This window comes from Pyxicephalus adspersus, chromosome Z (genome assembly GCF_032062135.1).
Source record: "Pyxicephalus adspersus chromosome Z, UCB_Pads_2.0, whole genome shotgun sequence".
Classification (NCBI taxonomy): Eukaryota; Metazoa; Chordata; class Amphibia; order Anura; family Pyxicephalidae; genus Pyxicephalus; species Pyxicephalus adspersus.
In genome coordinates, this window is record NC_092871.1 from 14249186 (window position 1) to 14271608 (window position 22423).

General features: G+C 37.3%; 1 pseudogene; it reads right to left on the reverse strand.

Annotated features, from left to right (window-relative positions):
* Window positions 1-282: 282 nt before the first annotated feature.
* On the reverse strand, window positions 283-21790 carry LOC140343383 (cytochrome P450 2G1-like; annotated as a pseudogene).
* Window positions 21791-22423: the final 633 nt, after the last annotated feature.

Genomic DNA, 22423 nt, shown 5'->3' on the forward strand with positions numbered 1-22423 from the left:
CACCCCTCCCCCCATCAAGCCTCCGTCCTGCACACAAACGAGCAGGGAAGTTCCTATTTAGAAGTCGTCCGTATGTCGAATGTCCTTAACTTAGGTACTACCTGTATAGGATAATGTTAGAAGATCTGGGGTCACAAAGTAAAAGTTATGTTGGTAAGAGGCATTTACATGGCTACATGATTGCCTAATATTAGGTGTATAATAAATATTATACAGAATTATAAATTATACATGTCAAAACTTGTTTCAACAAAATTTAAATATTTTTCCAAATGATGTTCTGCTTGTGACAGTGTTATATAAAATTATCATACAGTATTTTTTATAGAGTATTAACATTTTGCTTCAAGTTTGTCATTAATCAGTTTATTTGTGTTATCTGGGAAGATATAACTTTCTACTATGTTATGTGCCAAACAAAAAGTTTCTTTATCAGTAATACAAATTATGTCAGCAAAAAAAAAAAAAAAAAGTCCTCTTCTGTGTAGGTACTATGACAAATATAAATTGTATGTATAGTTTACATTTAAGCTATATGTACAGTTTATATGTATATATAAATATAAACTGTTTTAAACATTGGAGGTTCATTTACATTTTTACATTGCAGTTTGCTTTTACTTTCTGGATAACATTTGGGGACCTGTTCTGTGGTTCAGCAGGCAGAGCTGATAACACTTTTGGTGCAGCAAAAGTATATATTTCTTACCATACGTATTCAACAACTATGGCCCTGATTCATCAAAGCTCTCCGTGGCTGGAGAAGATAGACTATCATGGGAGAACCTGGGTGATCAGGCAAACCTGGATAGGTTTTCCCAAAATCATTTATCATCAGACCCTATATGTGATCTACTTGCTTAAAAATGGCAGCCACATCAATTGTCTAAAAAGACCTTAATTAGACCAATTTCTGCCTAAGCATTGCTTTGTATATTATTACTTTCTTTGATCAATCCACTCTAAACTCAGTTTGAAGGACCACAATTCCTAGAAATGTGTTAAAGATGAAAAGACTTAATTTTCTGCTATTTATGACTTCTTGGTAGCCAGATGTAGTTATGTACCCTGAACTGGGCACTGCATATATTTTTTTCTGCATCCAACGCAGCCTTATAGGCAATCTTTTTCCTTTATTATTCATTATTTACTCCAAGACCTTTAAATGAGAGAGACCTGGGCTCCTAACTGTTTTCGTGTCTGAAAAGAACTGGGAATTGATTAGTATTACATGTATGTAATATTACAGCCTTATAGATCATACTAAGTAATCACTTGCATATGAAATACATATCATAATACATAAGAGATCCACAAATGGAGTTAAATTAACGAGGAACAAATGAGAGCTGGTACATGATTGGAACTTTGGCGAATCCGGCCTTCTTTGGACCAATGTCAGCGTCAGTAAATTGCATCTTTGAGGTCAGCCTAAAGTTCTGCAAAATGGTGGTTAAAAACAGGAAGAGTTCCATCTTAGCCAGCCCCTCCAGCACAAATTCGTTTACCTGGTTCATTGAAAAGTTCAAAAGTAAAACGTGTTAATCAATAACCAAAAGGTACTGTAAGCCAAATTTCTACTAACCAGCTACTATGGTGCGGGGGGGGGGGGAATAAAATGATTTGCACAACTGATTGTACCCCTGTTAAAGAGATGTTCATTTACTTCATGTTCCTGGTGGTATCAGTCATCATCATGGGAGATAAAGGACATTCCCTATTTAATGTACAGCGCTGCGTAATATGTTGGCGCTATATAAATCCTGTTTAATAATAATAATAATAATAATAATAATTCTCTCAAGTGGAGCTAAAGTACTAAAAGTTTAACAACCATTTCTCCAAAACTAAAGCTTAAAGAAATGCTGTCTGCTACCTTAAAGGAAACAAAACTAAACAAAAATGCAACAGACTATAGTAAAACAAAGCTGACATTAATAAAAAGAAAATCTGCAGGACATTCATACCAGAAGTTGTTTTGGTCTTCCTGATGAACCACAATAGGCTGATGTGGTTGGACAGATTAGAGGAAAAAGGCCAGATTTTATTATTTATATAATGTGCATCCAGAAGGCCTATAAAGTAAGGCCTGGAGCACGAGGGAAGGAGGATAGGTGAAAGGCCAACTGACTGGGGGGGCGAGCTAGGTGGTAGGTTGAAAGGTATGGGTGACATTGGAGGGAGGGGTAAGGGTCAAGGATTGGTGACAATAGGAAAACAATGCGTCGGGAAAGAGAAGGGATATAGGAAGGCTAAGAGGGTCTGAAGTGAGATTAAGAAAGGACAACAAAGGGAAAAGAATCCCACCTACCCGCCAGAAAATTGGAAGGGATTGGAAATGTGGCTTATTTGAAGGGTGGCGGTTTGAGGCAGGGTGTATTTAAAGTGATGGAATGGTGTGAAGAGGCATCTAAGGTATGGGGTCTCTAAAATGGTAATTTGGTGGCAAGTGGGGTACAGTGGTGAAGGGATTGGGGTATGGTTAATATAGTTCCCGAGGCAGTGGTATAGCGTCTGGGAGCAGGATATATATCAATGAAATGCAGGTCCCTAGGGTTAATGGAGTTTAAGGTGTTAGTGTGCTCAAGGATCTCCAACTTAAGGTAGGTTACAATATTGTCAGAGGGGTTAGGTTGATGATACGGTTGAGAGATTGTTATATACTAAAGATACAATGATAGAATGTTGTTATGTTATTTGTCATTTATTATGGATATTATCAATGTTATGTTTATTATTTTATTTATAATAAAGTATTTAGGCAATTGTATAATAAATGGCCTTATAGGCCATTTTCACCATAAGTGTTAGCGTGTTATTATTGGGAGATGAGGTTGGGATTTGAAGTGGGGAAGGTGGTGCTGAGCAGAAAGCCGGGGATACAATCTAACAGTACACAGTCAAGCTTCTGACAATGAAAAATGAATGAGTTGAATATTTCATATTATCTTCACAGTGCAAAGTTTTTCTGCATCCTGTTGCATTTCTGCCCCTGGGATGGTACCCCAGGACAGAAAGGTGCAGAGGCCAAAAAAACATTCTGCAGATGATCTAACCATTCTTTAAAGGTGATTTCCCAATTAGAAACCCCAAAAATCTGTCATCCTGTTAAAATAGTAGAAAGATATTGGATTTACTGCCAGGATGTGCAAGTAATACAAATTATAGTTATAAACTGAATATTTACATCATTTTTTTATTTTTCCCTCAGTAGTTCTCCTTAAAATCCTTTGCTGACTGATGGTATATGTCTGAACACATGTATATGAAAAATACCTGTGGAAAATGGAATGCAAGCATCCGGTTTCTTGAAGCTGCCATTCTCATTCAGGAAATGCTTAGGGTTGAACTTGTGTGGGGTCTCAAAATGGCTGGGATCTCTTAGAGCACAGTAGAGCAGTGGATATACATCAGTACCCTGGTAAAAATAAATTGTTACAATGTGAACAGATTAAAGCTATATACACAAGGTTGGGATAAATGTGCTAATCACAAGCCTATAATGGCTTTACTACATACACACTTCATACTTTTGGCAATCTTTTATAGAATCTTCACTCTGTTGCTGCTACCTGAAACATCTTTAAATCCAACAAACGTTGGGGTATGCTTCCTCCTGACTTGTTTTGTAGTGTCTCTCGCCAACACCTATGTCACTAGTGTGTTGAAAGACCTGTCCCCCTGAAGTTGGATGTGGCTGCAGTTAGAAGGGAGTGAGCGGAGTCCATGTGTGATTTTCAGTACAAATGGCAGCAAGCAGTAACTTTGATAATATCCCTGCAATCTACATAAATTGATTTATATGCTTGAATAAAAATACTAATCTGAATAAAAATGTAGGTACCAAAATTTTCCTGCAAAATCAGGAAAACTACACTCGAGTATAAACTCAGGGCACAAAATGCAGCCGTCACTACTAACATTCAAAACAGTAATCAACTGAAATGCCAATAAAGTCGATAATGAATATATCTGTGATGTGGTAAAAACATTATTTATTTTTTTATTGGGGGGGGGGGAGTATTCCTATAGGCTTTCTTTACTTTTAAATAGTATAAGTCACTTGCTCTGAAATGGTCTTTCATGCTTTATTGTTGGCTATCAACACTCTCTATACTCATATAAAGGCCTCTAAAACAGAGGATCTCAGATTTCCTTGTGCAAATTAATTACTGCCATTGAAGCACATGGACCTGGAAGTTTCCCACTAGGAAATGTTGGAGGGAATGTGTCTTTCCCTGTTTTACAAATACAACCTAGGTGTTTAACAAACGCAAATATTATATCAAAGGCAAGAATTTAGTATACAATATTTATGAAGACACTGTGCCTTCAAGTCTGCCTGAGTAAACAAATTATTTTTTCAATGGTATTTTCATATTAAAAAAATCTAGTTTATACTCAAGTATATACAATAATTATTACATTTCTGGTTCTGTTCAAATTTCTAGAAATTACCTTTGGTATGTGGTAGCCATTAATTTCCATATCTCGCTGTGGAGCATGTGGAAGATTGAGTGGCAGAACATCACCGAACCTTTGGATTTCATGAATCACAGCATCCATGTATGGCATCTTACTGCGGTCTTCAATGGTGGGACTGCGATTATCTCCAATTACTTTATCAATCTCTTGATGCAATTTGTCTGTAAGGCAAAGCAATGTAACAAGCTTATTATTTAAAAACTTTAACATATACTTTAAATGTGTCAACTATTCCATGGCCACTGGGTTAAGGGACAAGAAGAGCTGCCCTGTGATATCTTGCTTCCTCCAAAACTGGGAGCTGACTTGAAAGGAAAAGCAGCCTTCTGGAAAAAAATAATTGCGTTTGTATTCTACCCATGTTATATTACTCAAAATGAAGGTATATCATTCACTGTACCTAAGGTATAAGGATAATAATTTGTGACCTGGATTACTCCTCACTTACCCAGCTAAATGCCCAATTACATTTAAAAAGCTGAGCTTTTTGCTCTAAATAGAGTCAATCCTTCTTCACTGCAAAAAAAAAAAAGTTCTTCTTTGTAGGCCCACATATCTGCCTGGCAATGTCCAGGATCTATAAAAAAGACTCGAAGACAGTGATAGGATTATATTGCAATGTTGGATCACTGGTCTTCTTTTCCATAATATGTGTCATAGTGGGCCCAATGATACCAGAATTGGTAAAAAGTCAACTAAGTTTTAATTGGGTTTGTTGGGTCAGGGTGTTGGGGGGTGGTGGGGTCTGTTGTATTTTGATAGCTATTGTTTTTTAACCAATGTGGGAAAGTTAGTGCCAGCTCTTCTACTCCTGTGTCTTTTGGTGCTATATAAATTCTAAATAATAATATGTAATATTAGCTTAGGCAAAAAAAACAAAGAAGTCTGATGGATGATGACAAAAATGGACTGGTTTGCCGGTACTTGCAGTACTTGTATGCACATAAGGATCAGTGATTTAAATACTGACACATTTACATTTGGCCCAGCCTACATTACACAGATTTCAGGTGTCAGCCATTAATGAATATACAGGTTGTTCAACTAGATGTGTGTCTCCTTATGCTTTGGACTTTGTGGCACCTGCATCTAGGAACCTTTGATTTATCTGGATTTCAAGGTTTTCTAATGCAGAGTATTTATTGTTCTATATCTTCATCTTTTATCATACTAAGGATACAAACATATGCTATAAGTGTTTTTCAAACGTGGTACCCCAGGGTTGCTTCAGAGGTTGTTAGGGGTTCCTTGAGCTCGACTCAGTTTAAGTAACACCAATGCAATTACAGCTGAGGTTCCCTTAAGACCTGAATGTTTTTTTAAGGACTCCCCCATGCTAAAGAGGGTAAAAAAAGTGTAATTCTTGCCCATGATCAAAGGCTGTGGGCATCTATGGCAAAAACACTGACATATGTACAGCAGTCCCCTGGCATTGCTCATCAAACCACCAGAGAAGATTGTTCAGAAATGACCTCTGTGCACTCTTTTGAAGGAGAGCACATTGGGGTGCCACTCGCTCGTTCTCCACCCCACCATCCTCATAGAACAGAACAGTGCTGTGTGTACAGTGCTTGTTAGTTCTCCAGTCACTGGGAATGATCACAGAAGATGACTTTCAGTAACAGAAATCAAATAAAAAAATGAATGCAGCTATCCCATCTAAAGACTGATAGGCTGCAATACATAACTGTTTTGGTTTTATGTTTAAATAAAGCCAGGTTGTAAACTTTAAAGCTATACAGTCATTATACCTTGTATCTCGGGGTAAATAACAAGGATAAGAAGACCGTGTCGGAGAGTGCTAGCGACTGTTTCTGTTCCTGCAAAAAACAGCTGGAGGACAGTCAACAACAGGTTCTTTGTGTTAAATTCTGAGGATGGGTTTTGCTTATCCTGTAAACACAGAATTAAGATAAGGAACAGTTATACACAAACTACAACAATTACAAAATTCAATGAACAAATTAGACATAAAGTACACCTTTCATAAGAGAAATATGTAGGCTGGGACTGTCAACTCTTCATTTCATAATACTGGTTCATTGGCAGTTACTGGTATTTTGGCACCAGTGTTTCCTTTCTCAGTGAAACAGATACGGACGAGGAAGTAAAGACCAATGCTTTCAGAAAAACACCAGCATGGACGACTCTGATATTTCTATAATGATAAGTATAGATGACATGCCGTGCCGCCTTCTGAGAATTCCTGGTCACTGTAATGTATATCTTAATTCAAAAATGTAATATATTGAAGCTTGCCAGTTCATATTTGTGATTGCTGCATTTGTTTTCTCTTTTCAAGCAGTTTACTATTTTAATTAGCTGATTTTGCCAGTAACACAATTCTAGTCCTATAATGAAAACAATTGTTTACTGTACTGTATCAAAACGGCAGAAACAAGATATGATTTAGAATTCTATCAATAAGTACTATGGAATCCCACTGCAATAAACAATGCACAAAGATAATGATCAGCAGTAATGTTGGTCGAATAGCTCACTATTCGATTCGGCAGCTATTCGCTCGAATAGAGCAAAAAAATTTGGGTGGTCGAATGTCAAAGTGGAACACCATTAAAGTCAATGGGAGGAAAAATTTGGGTTTTTTTCAGCACTGTGTAGAGCTTCTACAGCCTCCAAACAGATGTAAAAAGATACATTATAAAAGGATACATAAAAAGATACATTGTAAAAGGATATATTGTAAAAGGATACATAAAATGATTACATAAAAAGATACATACCCCTGTACTTCACATGAATATTAAAGAGCACCTGTCACATCAATATTAGGCTAAAGCTAGGTACACGCTTCCAATAATTATTGTTAGAAAATGAATGATTACGACCGATCAACGATTATGCATGATTATACTTGAAAAATCATATTGTGCACAATTCTGTACATGCTGTAACAATATGATCGTTCATATATAATCCACCAACAGGGTCCACACGCTAGATACAATTGTTTGAACGATGCAGGGAGGAACATGTAAAGGAGAAAGTGTACCGCAGAAACATGCACAATCACTGAACGACCATACACACGATAGATAGTGAAAGATCGTCAGCCAATCAGATCCACCGTGGCAGTCGTTCATTTCCAACGACAATCCTTGTTCGTAGGCGTCCTTGGTCACTTTTTATTGGCCAATCAGTTGTTCATCGGTCGTTCGTCGGTCGTTTCTAACGATAATTATTGGACGTGTGTATGCAGCTTTATTCTACAACTGTTTCCCCAGCGTTTAACCTGAGGCTTTTTAAAGCCCGTGTTTGAAGTCCCCATGCATTCCCATGGGCTAATCTATACCAGGACGTTTCCTTCAGGCACGTTTTTTAACGTTATCTTAAACGTTGCTTGCAACATTTAAAAAATTAAAACGCTGGATAACCGCGGTAAAACGCTTCCATTGAACTCAATGGAGGCTTTTTCAACCTTTTTTAAGCTTTTATGAAAGCTTCCATTGAAAACAATGGTGGCTTTTATAAACATTTTTAGCAGGACTTTGAAATCTGGAAGCCCCCCTTTAATAAGGAGACTCCCAGATCTCCACCGCCCCACTCTGGGGAATGAGTACAGGGGTACATAAATCCCCTTACTCATTCCCTGAAAGGGTTAAAATATAAGTAAAACATAGGACAAGGGTTTAATGTTAAATTATTTTATTAATGTGTGTGTGTTTGTGTAATTTAATTTTTTTTTTTACAGGTTATCCCAATGACAGGAGGATTTCCAGGGTTGCAATGAACAGAGCCCTGGAAATCCTCCTGACAGTGAGGGATTGCAGGGCACTACGGGGATAAATGAGGACAAGCTTCTCCATTCACCCCTAGTGCTCTGGCTGAGGTTTTACATTTCTCAGCCATTCAGCACTAGAGATGAATGGGGAGACTTGTGCCCATTCATCTCTAGTGCTCTGTGTTTGGCTCAGAAATAGGAAATCCTGATGACAGCTCAAGCATCATCAGGATTTCCCTTTCCTCAGCCAATCAGGGAGCAGAGCAATCAGCAGAACTTTACTATGCTGACAGCTCTGCTCCCCTGATCGCTCCCGCAGCCCTAGAGGAGGTGTGACATGTGTTCTGTATGTGTAATACATGTCACAGCTCCTCTAGGGCTGCGGGAGCGATCAGGGGAGCGGAGCTGTCAGCATAGCAGAGCTCCGCTGATTGCTCTGCTCCATGATTGGCTGAGGAAAGGGAAATCCTGATGATGCTTGAGCTGTCATCAGGGTTTCCTATTTCTCAGCCAATCACAGAGCAGTAGAGGTAATGAATGGAGATACGTATCTTCATTCAACCTCTATTGCCCTGGTATTGCCTGCGGTTACAGCTAATTGAAGGCATGTGCTTTCAATTAGCTGTGACCGCAAAGTTCCCACGGTCCGGGAATCCCACAATGACATTATGATTTATAATGTCATTGTTGGATAACCTGTAAAAAATAAAAAAAGAACAAGTTAAAATAAAAACACATACAAATAAATTCATTTAAGATTAATTTTTATTTTTTTTTTTTAAACTTTTTTTTCCCGAATTTTTGCTGTCGAATACTGTGTTTTTCGGGTCTGGTCTATCCGAATTCGAACAGCCATATTCGGGTCGAATATAGGGACAACCCAAATTCGAACATCAACACTAATCAGCATTCTAATGCATAAAAAGTCCTCCCTTTGAAGGATTTTATCTGTCTTCACATAAAAACCTCTTCGATTACCATGCAGTAATGTTCTCAGTACATCCCCTATGGACACTTATTGGTGAACCGTGTAAAGGCTTCCTCATCATATAGATGGCTTCATGTGTTTAGCAATTTTTGGTCCTCTGTTTCATGAAGTGTTTATTGGGAAAGACCTTCCTTACTTATTTTATGCACTTTTAATTAATATTTGTATAATTTACTTTAACAATACATGTAAATTGCTGCCAGTCCCGTTTTTTGTCTAAGCTGCCTGTCTGTAACCAATTCACAGGCCTCTCTGTAACCAATTTGTTGTAGTCCATCTATCTTCTTTGCATTAATAATAAAAACAAAAATAATCTATTTGTTTTAAGACCACTATAGACACTTGACGCTTGGTTTAGGATACAAAGGCCAGTACCTCCGGTCTGCACTTATTTAGCATTTATTTAATATTTAACATAATTAAATTGTCACCTTTACACAGACATCACCAATAGGACAGTTTGATAGACAGATTGCTATTTATATTTGTTTATTGGTACATAAAGATTACCTGATTCATCTTAATGAGGAAGCAGTCTATGTAATCCCGGGGGTTTTGGGGGTCGAGAGTTTCCTGATTGATCTTTATTCTCTCAGACACAAAGTCCAGTAGATCTTGCAGTATTTTGGTAATTCTTTGGTGGGGTCCAGGAACATGGTCCATTATCTCTGGAATCATGTCATGCAGCTGGAAGATTGGCACAATGTTTTTATATCTTATTAAGGTGGAGTCACAAAATTAAAGCTTGTTTAATAATTCAAATGAAACAAAAGTAAGAACAGTTAACTTCCTAACCAGTAATTGTAGGTTATATATTGTTCAAAACACATATCCAATGATCTATAGTATTTTGTACTTTGAGTTTGTCATCACTTGCTCCAAAACTTGCTCTTTAGTGCATCATTATTACCTAACAGTAGGTGGCACTATTTCCTTGTGTCCTCTAGAGCAGTGGTCCCCAACCTTTTGGAGCTTGCAGGGAGCCGTGTGTCAATCAAATGGGGAAGAAAATTACCCCAAGAGTGACGTCATGATCAGGGGACACAACCCGCCCACCACCCTGAGCTTGCAATGTCTCTGGGAGAAGTGGTCCGCGGCTCTGGTCCCCAACTGGGCTCCTTTTCCTGACCCCGCCGGGGGATGCCAGAGCAATGGCCCACCTGTCAGATGGCTACATCTCGGACCGGGGGCTGTGGACCCCTCCTTCAGTGTGTAGTAAACTCTGCCTCAGACTATAGGAGTTTGTTATACTCTTTACATGAGAATACATGGCAATTTAGTGGCGAGGGTATAAACCAGGATTATTTTTCTAATGTCATTTTCAGGTCAAAAAATCTATTTATATCTGACTATATACAGTTATATACAAATTACTTTTTCTCTCTATTTTCTTTCTACTTTTATTTAACTTCAACCTTCTACATCTGTCCAACAACATGTTTTTTTGTAGAAGATGTGCATTACAGCATAACTGATTGACTTCCTTTGCTGCTTCTCCCTCTTTCAGTATAAATTCTGTTGTGCAGAGGAGTGAAAAGTCAGTTGCAGGTAGTCCCCGAGTTAAGGACATCCAACATACAGGTGAATCCTAGATACGAACAGGGCTTCCCTACCCTAGCAGGTCAGAGGTTTGATGGGGTGGTGGGGTGGTTTGCATGACTAGCATAGGAAACACTTTGCTATACACAGCTGAGGTTGTTAATGATCTTAAGAGCTGATCTGTAACATCTTGTAACTCTTTAATGACCAAGACAAACTCTGCAGTTGTTTCTTATTGCTCCAGAAGTTAATGAATGAGGGGGATTTTAGACTGACTCCACGTTTTGTTGAGACAAACATCTGACCTAATTGCAATTAATCAAATTATGTACATGTTCCGACTTACATACAAATTTAATTTAAGAACAAATCTACAGTTCCTATCTCGTATGTAACCCGGGGACCACCTGTATTTACATACAGTGCTTAGTTTTGAACACACACACACACATATATTATGTATTATTGCATACAGGAATATGTTAACTTGTGTCCTTTTACCAGATTGAAATTGGTCCACTTAGCCTTAGATAAAAAGTTGAAAACTGATGCTTGAAGCCTATGTAATGTTTTTATTGGATACTAGTTAAGGAGCATTTGTGTGTAGTCCTGTATGTTCAATCTTATACAAAACATTGTGTCTCTCAAGCTATACTTTCTTCAACAGAAAAGATATTTTAGAACAGTGACAATGCTTATAATATAAAGATTTTATTCACCAGTCAATATAAAAATGTTATTTACCTGTCCCCAGGTGGAGCCCATGATCTGGAATGCTTCATTAAACATATTAAGAAGTTTCAGAAACCTCATATCTGTATACTCAAACCGGCTCCCAAACACAACAGAGCAGATGACATTGGACACAGTCTGGACCAGTTGATTGATGGGATTTATCGGTGATTCTAAAGAGTAAGAACACAAAATGTGCCTAATTACACTGGCAAAACAATGTTACTGTGGGTGTTCAAATGTTAAAAGCATAGTACAATGAGAGGCCGTTGGATAGTATGTGTATTATTAGTTATGCTTTCCATACCATATTCTGCATATAAATATTTATTATTATTATTATTATTATTATTATTATTGTAAAACGTATGTTTAAGCAATGCCATATTTTATTTTGGAGTTACCAAGCTAGAATTGCCCATATCTGCATGCATTTCAAATATGATGATGATAAATGATCCAACATTACTGTCTATATATGAGCGATGGTATCAAAGAGAAAACCCCATAACATTGCTGCTCAAATTCACCGAGGATCAATAGGCACTTAAAACTGTACCAGTGGTGGTAGCGTTGTCAGTGCTCAGTGCCTGTTTCAGAAGTGAAGAAGACGGAACCTTTGGTCTCCCAAACTCTGTCCTCCTATAGCTGGAGCAGACATGGTAAGACACATTTGGACCAACCCTGAAAAGGTGAATTACCCAAAGCAGAACTAAAGTTTCTTTCCCACAGCATCAGTTTTGGTTGCAAGGATACCCAGAATTTCTGGCTTCCTCTTCATGATCTGAAAATGAGCGATCTCCCATGTGCCTCCCATGGAGTTACAAAAACAGAAGACAAAGTCACCAGCACTCCAAACTACAAGATTCTTGCTTTACTAAAAAAAACACAACTTGTTGAAAAGTTAACATTTTGGAGCTGTGCAATGTTGTCTTTTGGAAAGGACTTGCGTGTCCCTGAAACATTGGCTTTTCAGACATATTGTGACAGTGATTTTTTCAGTAAAGCAAGAATCTTTGGGGTGCTGGTGACTTTGTCTTCTGTTTTCATGAGTTCTTCATGGAGTCCTCTATGGCTGTCACTTTAAGCACCCTTCTTCTTTTATAAGGTCAGACAGGTCTGGAGCGTAGAGACGTTAGGAAGGTAGTGGAAGGCCTGCATAACTGAGGAAGACAGGATGCAGGCAGTGAGGGGGTTAATTATATAAAAAAGTGGGAGTTGGCTCTAGGATAGAAACGGGAAGAGAAGGGAAAATTGAGGTAGGGTAATAAAAAAGGTTAAAATGACAGGAAAAAGAGGGAGTGATCATTTTGGGAAAGGGAGAGAATGAGGGGAAAGTTTTTTCCCACCCTCCCATCTGGTTCAAGAGTCTGTTGAGTGTGCTGTGGTGAGGTCCTCCAAGGAAGTTGGTTTGGGTAGTATTTTCAGTGAAGGTTGCAGATTCTGCCTTTGGTGTGGATTATGGCTGTAGTAGTTAGAGGAATGGACTGTGATTTGTGGTGATATCATTCCCGCGCTTGGCATGATGCAGCTGGGAGCACACATATCATGGTGGCGCAGATCCCAAAAGCAGTAATTCGGAAGGGGAGAACTTCGAGGACCGATAATCAGAGAATAATGTTTGGGAAAATGTTATTTAACTTTAGTTGGGTTACTCCTATTAATTTGTCCTAATTTTGTTTGTTATTGGTGTTTTAGTTATTGCATGATATGATTATTTAAACAGTTATTTATTAGGGAAATAAAACACCTACGGGCCATTTAAAGAGGAACTAAACTGAAATCAGCTAAAAAAAATACACTTACCTTCAATCCCACAGGGCAGTCCGATCCATCGGGGGGTGTCCTGTATTGGGTCCCACGTTGTCCCAGCATTCATCCTGGAGCCGGAGCTCCGGCCACCGCCATCTTGGTCTGCCCTTTTATGTAAAGTGAAATTTATGAGTTTAGGTACACTTTAATAAAAAATTGGTGTAGTGTCTTTATGTTAAGGGGTGGGGTGGGGAACTGGATGCGGTACTCTGTCCATCCTCAAGTCATGTTTGCTGTGCATTCCTATCACAGACATTGCACATTAGTTACATCATCCCAGACCAGCCGATCAAAATGGCCGAAGATAGCAAGGAGGAAGCAATAACAAGAAAAGATAGCAGCACTCTACAAAGGAAAGGTTAGAAACATGAGGCTCGAGTTCAGCTTTAAGAGAATAATAAAACTGTTTGACTACATTTGGTAAAATTAGGCAGAATAGCAATGCTGTAGCTATTTTAGCATTGTCAGTCTGTGACAGAATGTTCTGTTGCTGGCAGGATGTCCATGTATTAGATTTTGCAACCGATTCCCAAAGAATGATTAGCTTAAGAAAACTGTATACAATGAGAAAACAACAAACATTTACATTTAACATACACTGCAGACGTTGCATTATCTATTCACTATTGATTATTAAGCAAAATTCTGTTTCTGTGTATAAGTACAAGGACTGGAGATGGATTACTTGTTCTAACACTTTAAACTTCACCTTTAGCTTGTACTGTGTACAAGAAATGCCTCCCTGTTCTAATTCAAATATTTACTAAACATTTGAAAAAGTCTTTGGAACTCTCAAGTTATGTGTACAGAAGCTAATACCTTATGTAACCTCATAGATCATATTTGTGCTGAGATAATATTCTAAAAGTGTAACTGACTGAACATTGTGTTCTCTTTCTCTACTCCTCTGGTTTCATAAATGCAGGACAATGGTCTCCTATAGCCTTAACATGATCGGCACTGTAGCAAAGTATACGGTTTTTATAAATTACAAAACAGATTTTATTTGGAAATTTAGTTGTGCCACTAAATTGCTTATAAAATTTGAAGATTTCCGCCTATACATATGTTATATATCACATAGGCCACATCCCTTATTGAACCCAGAAAAAAAAGAACATACGGTGAAAGCACCAATTTTTGTAGCAGGATTTTTTAGGCCAATATCAACACACATTTACACTTTTTACACAGTTTTGCTCTGGTATTAATTTAAATCACATCTAGTTGTTATTACAATTCCTTCAATTTTAATGTTATTTCTATTAGTCAATTTTAGATGGAACTTGAAACAAACAATAATACCATACTGAAGAAGATTAATACCATACTGAAAGAGCTGGTGTGTAAACGTGTGGCGCAGCTGTGGGATTTCAGTATGGTATTATTGTTTGCTTCAAGTTCCATCTAAAATTGACTAATAGAAATAACATTAAAATTGGTGGAATAATAATAACAACTAGATGTGATTTAAAATCGATACCAGAGCAAAACTGTATAAACAGTGTAAATGTGTGTATTGGAAATGAGCCTTTTACTGTAAATATTAATAAAATTGTTATTTTTATAATATATGTTGTTGATATTGGCCTAAAAAATCCTGCACAGAAATTGGTGTTTTTCACCGTATGTTCTTTTTTCTGCTTAAAGAAATTGAAAACCTAATTTGATTGGTATAAACCCCTAGGCCACCTCAATGGCCATTCATGCATTTGGAATGTTCTGTAATTGAAATCAGAATCTTTTTTCCTAATTTCCATTAATATAGACATTGCCATTGCTCTCTTCTTTCAGAGTTTAATAGTTTTTAGACTGTGCAGGGATGTGCAAATCTGCCTGGATTTGGTTAACAAACCACTTTGAAATTCTTCTTGAAGGATTAAAGAGTGTAAAATATTAGTGTGTGTGTGTGTTTGGGGGGGGGGGGGCAATTCCAGACAATTAAAGGGTTATTAGCCAGGTTTTCAACCAAAAGGCATGGAACCAGGACACAGCATTTGGAGACCTATACCAACTGCAAAAACTGCAGTAACTCTTCCCCAATAGTAGAGAGGTAGGAGGTTGCCCTCTGTCTGGTTTTAAGAGTCACTCTATCCATAATGAAAATACCAATGTGTGCAGGTAGGAAAAAGTTTTAGCAACCTTTCCACATATAAATATTTTTAATAATTCTTACCTTTGCAGGTTACAGCAATATCCAAAAAATATCCAAGGTGTACTGATCCGACATCAGCAGATCAAAAGAACCAAAAGAACTCCTTTTGTTCCTTGATGATGTTAGTGCTGATATTAGTCCAAATATGGACAGTGATCCAACATATGAGCAAACTACCAATATTTGACCTAAATATGAGCAATTACATCAAAATCTCATAGCATTACTGTTCATATTAACCAAAGATCTCACCACTGGTACAGTTTTAAGTTCTCATACAACTTCTTCAGTTTTTAGGAAGGGGCTCCGCTGAACTCTGTCCTGCTATAGCTGGGGAAGACGGGGGATGGGAGGACATCATTGGATCAACTCTGAAAAGGTGAATATTAATTAAGAGAATGATAGAGGTGTTTGATTGCAAGTGGTATTCTTTTTTATTACAACTTTTACGTGGGCATACCAGTGAACTGGTTCGGAGCCCAAGTGGCCCCTAAAACATATTCAAAGGAGAGGGAACGACCACCTACTTGTTCTCTATGGGGGAATATGAGCTTTAGGCTAACATTTTTGCCCTCCCTTGCAATGAGGTGAGCTGCTTCAGGGAACGCATTTTGTTTGTTTTTTTTTCTTTTGAATTAAAACAATTTCCAATAAATAAATAAACACAGTTTAAGCCTCAAGAGATACGTGTTGGCAAAAATAATGATGAGCCATTCTTGTTTTTTAACAAAAGTTTTCCAAACATTTCTCACAAAGTTTTATCCACATATGAAAAATAGCTTCTAGTGAATGTTTAGGATTTATCCTGGCAAGATCTGAACTACCGTAAATATATTTGCTCATCTAGTCTCATCTATTTCAAAGAATGAGATTTGAAAGAAATTTCGAGCAAATGCTGTTAAATCTTATCTGGAAAAATGTAGCAATTTTATCACTCTGCAGCGACCGTTCAACGGCAAATCGGTAATGAATTTATACAAATATCATCATTACTATCTTTAGATAACATAATCAGGACTTCATACGTTTCAGGTTCCTGAGCTCTTCTATTAAAAACTGAGCCTCTTCTTGGATTCTCTCCTCAATGCTTCTCTTTCCCATTCCAAAATTTCTTAGTGTCATCAATGTAAATCGACGTAGCTGCTTCCACCGCTCCCCATTGCTCAGAATGATCCCTGTCGGGCGAAAAAAAGTGTTTACATAAATATTAAAATATTTTTTAAATATGTAATGCTACCCATTGTTAGCTCTGAGTAGAGGTTAATGTGTTGGTCACCCAGTTGCCTTTTTCAGTCCTTTATCTCTCTGAACCATTTTCAAAAGATTTGGCTTTCTGATAAATGTTTCATTTTGTTTTCAATATATGAATGATCAAGCAGAAGGCCTTATGGAGAAGGGGGAAGGTATTGTTAATGGTCTCTTAATGGTCTCTTTTGGGAAGCATCCAACTCCAAACTTTTATTTGTTAACCACAAATTTTGTACTCACAGACCAGCAAATCAATTTATCTGCTGTAATTGTTCCCTTGTACTATTTTCTATGAGGATTGCATGCTTGGATACTGTATTAGATGCATTAAATAAAATAGAATATGGGTTAATGAATTACTGATGTATGTCAGTTTTTTTTTAGGTTAGTTGAGACATGAAAATGAAGACAACATTTGAAAAAAAACTATACCAACTTTGAAGCATAGCGGTGAAAAAGTTACAGTTTAGGGTACTTTGCTACTACATGGTCTGGGCAGATTGTCATCAAATCAAACTCATCAAATGAAAAACATTGAAAAAATTACATGCTAAAAATAAATAAAAATAAAGTTAAGAATAAAAGGTCAGAAAAAGATATGTTTAAAGTCCAATGTTTCAAGGGTAATTGAAAAGCCAGTAACAGTCTTGTCTTTTGCCACTTTATTATATGCACCTGTTCAACTGCTTTTAACTACAAATATCTAATCAGCCAATCACATGATGGCAACTCCATGCATTTACGCATGTAGACATTGTCAAGATTAACTGCTGAAGTTCAAACGGAGCATCAGAATGGGAAAAAAGTGAGTTAGTTGACTTTGAATGTGGCATGGTTGTTGGTGTAAGGCAAGCTGGTCTGAGTATTTCAGAAACTGCTGTTTTGCTGGGATTTTCATGCACAATCATTCTAGTGTTTACAGAGAATGGAACAAAAATGGGAACACTAAGATCATAATAACTTTATTGAAGTTATTATTTGAATTATTTGGTTTATTGAAAATAGCAGTAAGTTCAATGTACCCAAATGACCCCAAAAGTCACCAGATCTCAAACTACTAAAGCACCTATGGCACGTTTGAATGTGGATCTCACAATCAACCTGCTGACAATTCAGCAGCATGATGCTAACATGTCAATATGGACCAACTGTTCAATCTATGTTAGTTTGGGCTTCCAAATCCCCCAGCAATTTAGTGACAATATTGGACCTGATTTATTAAAGCTCTCCGAGGCTGGAGAGAATACACTGAACCTGAATGAAATAGCAAAGTAATTTGCTATTTGTTAGCAAAGTTTTCATTCCTAGACCAGACCCATTCCAGGTTTGCTGGATTACCCAGCTCCAATGATGAAAATGTATCCTATCCAGCCTTGGCGGGCTTTAGTAAATCAGGCTCAATGTGTTCAGGTGCTTTGAAATTATTTAAAAAATTTTGGCAAAAAAACATTTCTCAGTTTTGCCCATCGCTATTGAAAAGACAAATTGATTGAATTTTGTTTTTAAGTATATCACCCTTATCTGTAGGCAATGTTTGAAAACGATCTAACGTTTGTCTATATAAATATGCTAAAATGTCAAAAATTTCTATGGGGTGTACCTAAATTTTCATGTATAAGGAAAAGCAATGTTTGGAATAAATCTGAACATGACACTAAAAATGACCATTTTACTTCATTTTGGTCTTTTTTTATTGCGAAAAAATGCTGGCAGAGGAGAGGGAGCTTGCAGATGTTTCTCCTTTGGAAGGAGATAAGTATAGTTTTGTACATGCATTTTTCTGCAAAGCATTCTATTTCAAATGCATACAGTGTAAGCAAGCCCTCTAATTTCCTTAAAGTGCTCACACATTACTAAAAGAGACACCCACACCTTGTCCATGCAGGGCAAAGTCCTTCCAAAAGGCCCCCTAGATCTGCTCCCTCCTTTCATTATCATACCAATTAAAATTCTGAAATTAGAATAGAGTCAACCAATGTGAGTGGTGACACAACTCTCTCAGTCATGTGTTGGTGCTTGGGGCTGGAGACTGGCTGTTACGCCTAACTGGAGTCAAGTGTTAGCCAATCATTTGCTACTCTATTCCTGAATATGCTTGGTAGTTTTGCTGGTGCAATGGAAAAGGATCCAGCAAGAGAGCCAAGGAAAGTTAAGCATAATGATGTGGTGGGGGTGGGACATGGTATTTTACGGAGGGAATTCAAAGTGTTACTTATCTTGCCCTGTATAGCCAAAGTCATGGGTCGCTTTAACCTCCAATTCTGGGTGAAATGTAAATAGCTTTTACTTTGATACAGCAACAGTTAGCTATGTAACAGGTGATAGGGCCCACTGAAGGCTACATAATATGTTTTGTTTTAGTGCTTCATTTCTGTATGAGAAACATTTTGTTAAACCATTTTCTAATCTAACAAAAAGAAGCAAATCTAAAAAGCATTATAGTGATCCCGTAAAACATAAAAACTAAATGGGTAATGAACATAACATATTATGATGTATGATTAAAAAAAGCAGAAAGAAATCTATCTCTGGAGAGGTTACCATGTGCATTGAAGAATCTGTCCACTGTGGGCATATGGCCACGGTTGCTGAAGTCATCTCCTTTGTCAATCAATACCTCCTTCACCATTTGGTAGCCGCACAGAATTATTACTGGCCGTGAGCCAAAGTACAAAGTATATATTGAGCCATACTTCTCTTTCAGCTGAAATATGAAAAGAAAATAAAGTTGAATTTCCTTGGGTGCAGGAAGCAAATGCTGAAGTTATGAAAACCTGGTTACAAATACTGGATTTTTATGGATTTACGAAAGTTTTGCAATTTGAGGATCGCCTATTTGAAATTGATATAAGTATATTGGGAGCTATTGATATAAGCCACATTAGGAGTATGAAAGTTTTTTTATAAGGACCCCTCTTGTATTAACCTTGGTGTTCCTACTGGGGAACCAATATTACCTACAGTTAGAACATTCAGTGCTACTGACCAGTAACAGGATTCTTATTGATAACTTCAAGACCTTAGGCTGGGTCTACACGAACAGTTTTAAAAACGCATATAAGCGTTCCTACCACGTTTATATGCTTTTTATGCACTTTTACTAGTGTTTTAAAGCTTAACTGTACCGTGAATTGCCATGATTTTACTAAAGCGTTTATAAAAGTTTTACTTTTAACCCTTTCAGAGAATGAGTGAACAGGGGTACATAAAACCCTTTACTCATTCCCTGAAAGGGTTAAAATATGTGTAAAAAATTAGACAAGGCTTTAATGTTAAATATTTTATTAAATGTGTGTGTTTGTGTAACAAAACTTTTTTTTTACAGGTTATCCCAATGACAGGATGATTCCCAGGGTTGCAATGAGCACAGGCCAATCAGGGAGCAGAGCAGTCATCGGAGCTCTGCTTTGCTGACAGTTCCGCTCCCCTGATCACTCCTGCAGCATTATAGGAGCTGTGACATGTATTACAGATACAGAACACATGTCACAGCTCCTCAAGGGCTGCGGGAGTAATCAGGGGAGCGGAGCTGTCAGCACAATAAAGCTCCGCTAACTGCTCTGCTCCCTGATTGGCTGAGGAAAGGGAAATCCTGATGAAGCTTGAGCTGTCATCAGGGTTTCCTATTTCTCAGCCAATCACAGAGCATTAGAGATGAATGGGCACAAGTCTCGCCATTCATGTCTAGTGCTGAATGGCTGAGAAACATAAAACCTCAGCCAATCACAGCACACTAGGGGTGAATGGAGAGGCTTGTCCTCATTTAACCCCTAGTGCCTGGGGATCCCTCACTGTCAGGAGGATTTCCAGGGCTGTGTTCATTGCAACCCTGAGAATCATCCTGTAATTGAGATAACCTGTAAAAAAAAGTTTAGTTTAAGCCTTACTAATGTATGATAATTATCTAAACTACATTATAATAACTCATATAAAAGCAGGGAATTAGAAGTTTGTGTTGAAGTCTTCTTTATCTGTCTCATCAAAACTGTATTTAAGGAGAATCAGTATTGGCACCCATAGCTGCTGATATTGTTAATAGATTAGTCTATGCTCTATATCCTAACTTCCTTACAGTCTACTCTGTCTACTAATATTCATATCTTTAATTTGTTAGGGTGATTTTAACAAACTGAATAATGAAATTCTGAAAATAACACACAATGTATTAAAAAAACACAATATCCTGTGCTGTTATGGCTTTGCAAACAACCTGCTTTCAAAAAGAAGAATTTTCAATTGATTGCTTTTGGTTATTGTAGCATTTTTAAAAAATGTTTTTTTTTTATTTTATTAGATTAAATCTAATGGTACTTTAATTTAGAAGGTTATTTGTTACAAAATTCATTGTGATGGCTGATTATCTATGCAAAAATTCATTACTAAAAATATTCATTAAGGTAATACATTGGAAAAATTACATTTCTGTGATGCATTACAAATGTTCTTGTCCAGTACAATACAATATAATCCTAAAAATCCTTAAAATGTCCTTTCCATACCAGAAAAGTCTCTCTAAGCAATCAGCCTATTTGAATGTGAGAAAACTGTTGAGTAAATATTTAGAAACTAAAAATTTTATTTACTCTCACTTTGGCATTGCTCTTACGTAGGTGTTGTAAAAACCTTGAAACACACAGTAGATACACTGAGTATAGTGTATCATGTAGATACACTGAGTATAGTGTATCAATAATACAATCACTGTGCATTTAGGACTTAAACTAAAAGGTTTAAAGAATTGATGACTGGTGAGTGTAAATGCAATCTTTATTTGCCATCCCTAATATTAATATTGTATACCTTTTACTTAGATTACCAATCCCAGTTATACAATACACACACAGTACAATGCAATGGAAACCCACCTGATCCAATGACTCTACCAGTCCACCTCTCTTAATATGCAACAAATTCCCAATCAATGGCAGTGGGGTTGGTCCAGGTGGCAAATTGGGTTTCCTATACATTTTATCCCATGTAGAATAAATAAACATACATGAAAAAAGAAGGATGAGGATCAGGGTTGCCAAAGCTGTTATTTCCATGTTAGAATCACCTTCACCAGTAGCTCAGTAGCTCAAATGCTCAGTTCAGTTCTAGTGTTTTTATAGGAGAATGCATTGGGTATATGCCAGGATCAGTTGGCCTATATCTTAGTTCAGCCTGTAGTTGAAAAAAAAATGATTATCAGCAGTCAGTGAGGCTATAGTTCAGAAAAAGAACAATCAACATTATTGCATGTATAACACAAGGTCACGCAAACATTAACGTACAAATACAAAATGTTTGCACTGTGCTTTAATTAAAAAAATAAACAAAATGACACCATCTCCTTCACAATAGTTTTAAAGAAATAATTAGTAAAGTACACCTTGGTATAAAGCAACAGTTTTTTTTTTTCATCTCAAAGTCTATAGAACAGATATCATTTGTCTAGAGTTATGCTTACCTCTGAAAGTCAGGATACCCTGTGCAGGCTCTGCGTCAAACCAGTTGGGGTATATACAAGGACTAGGGATGAGAGAGAATGCCTCTGGCATTCAGGCAAAAATTTCCTTGAACTTCCAATGGTTCGGTGAAAGATACAGATAAAAATTTATCATTTGTAAGAGATACTTTTATTACAATGTCAGGAGGTTCTCTTGTGCAGGGCATCTTCTCAATGATTGCAGCTCTGGCTGCATTCATTGAGAAGAGTGTGCAATCCCCGAGGCACTAGAGG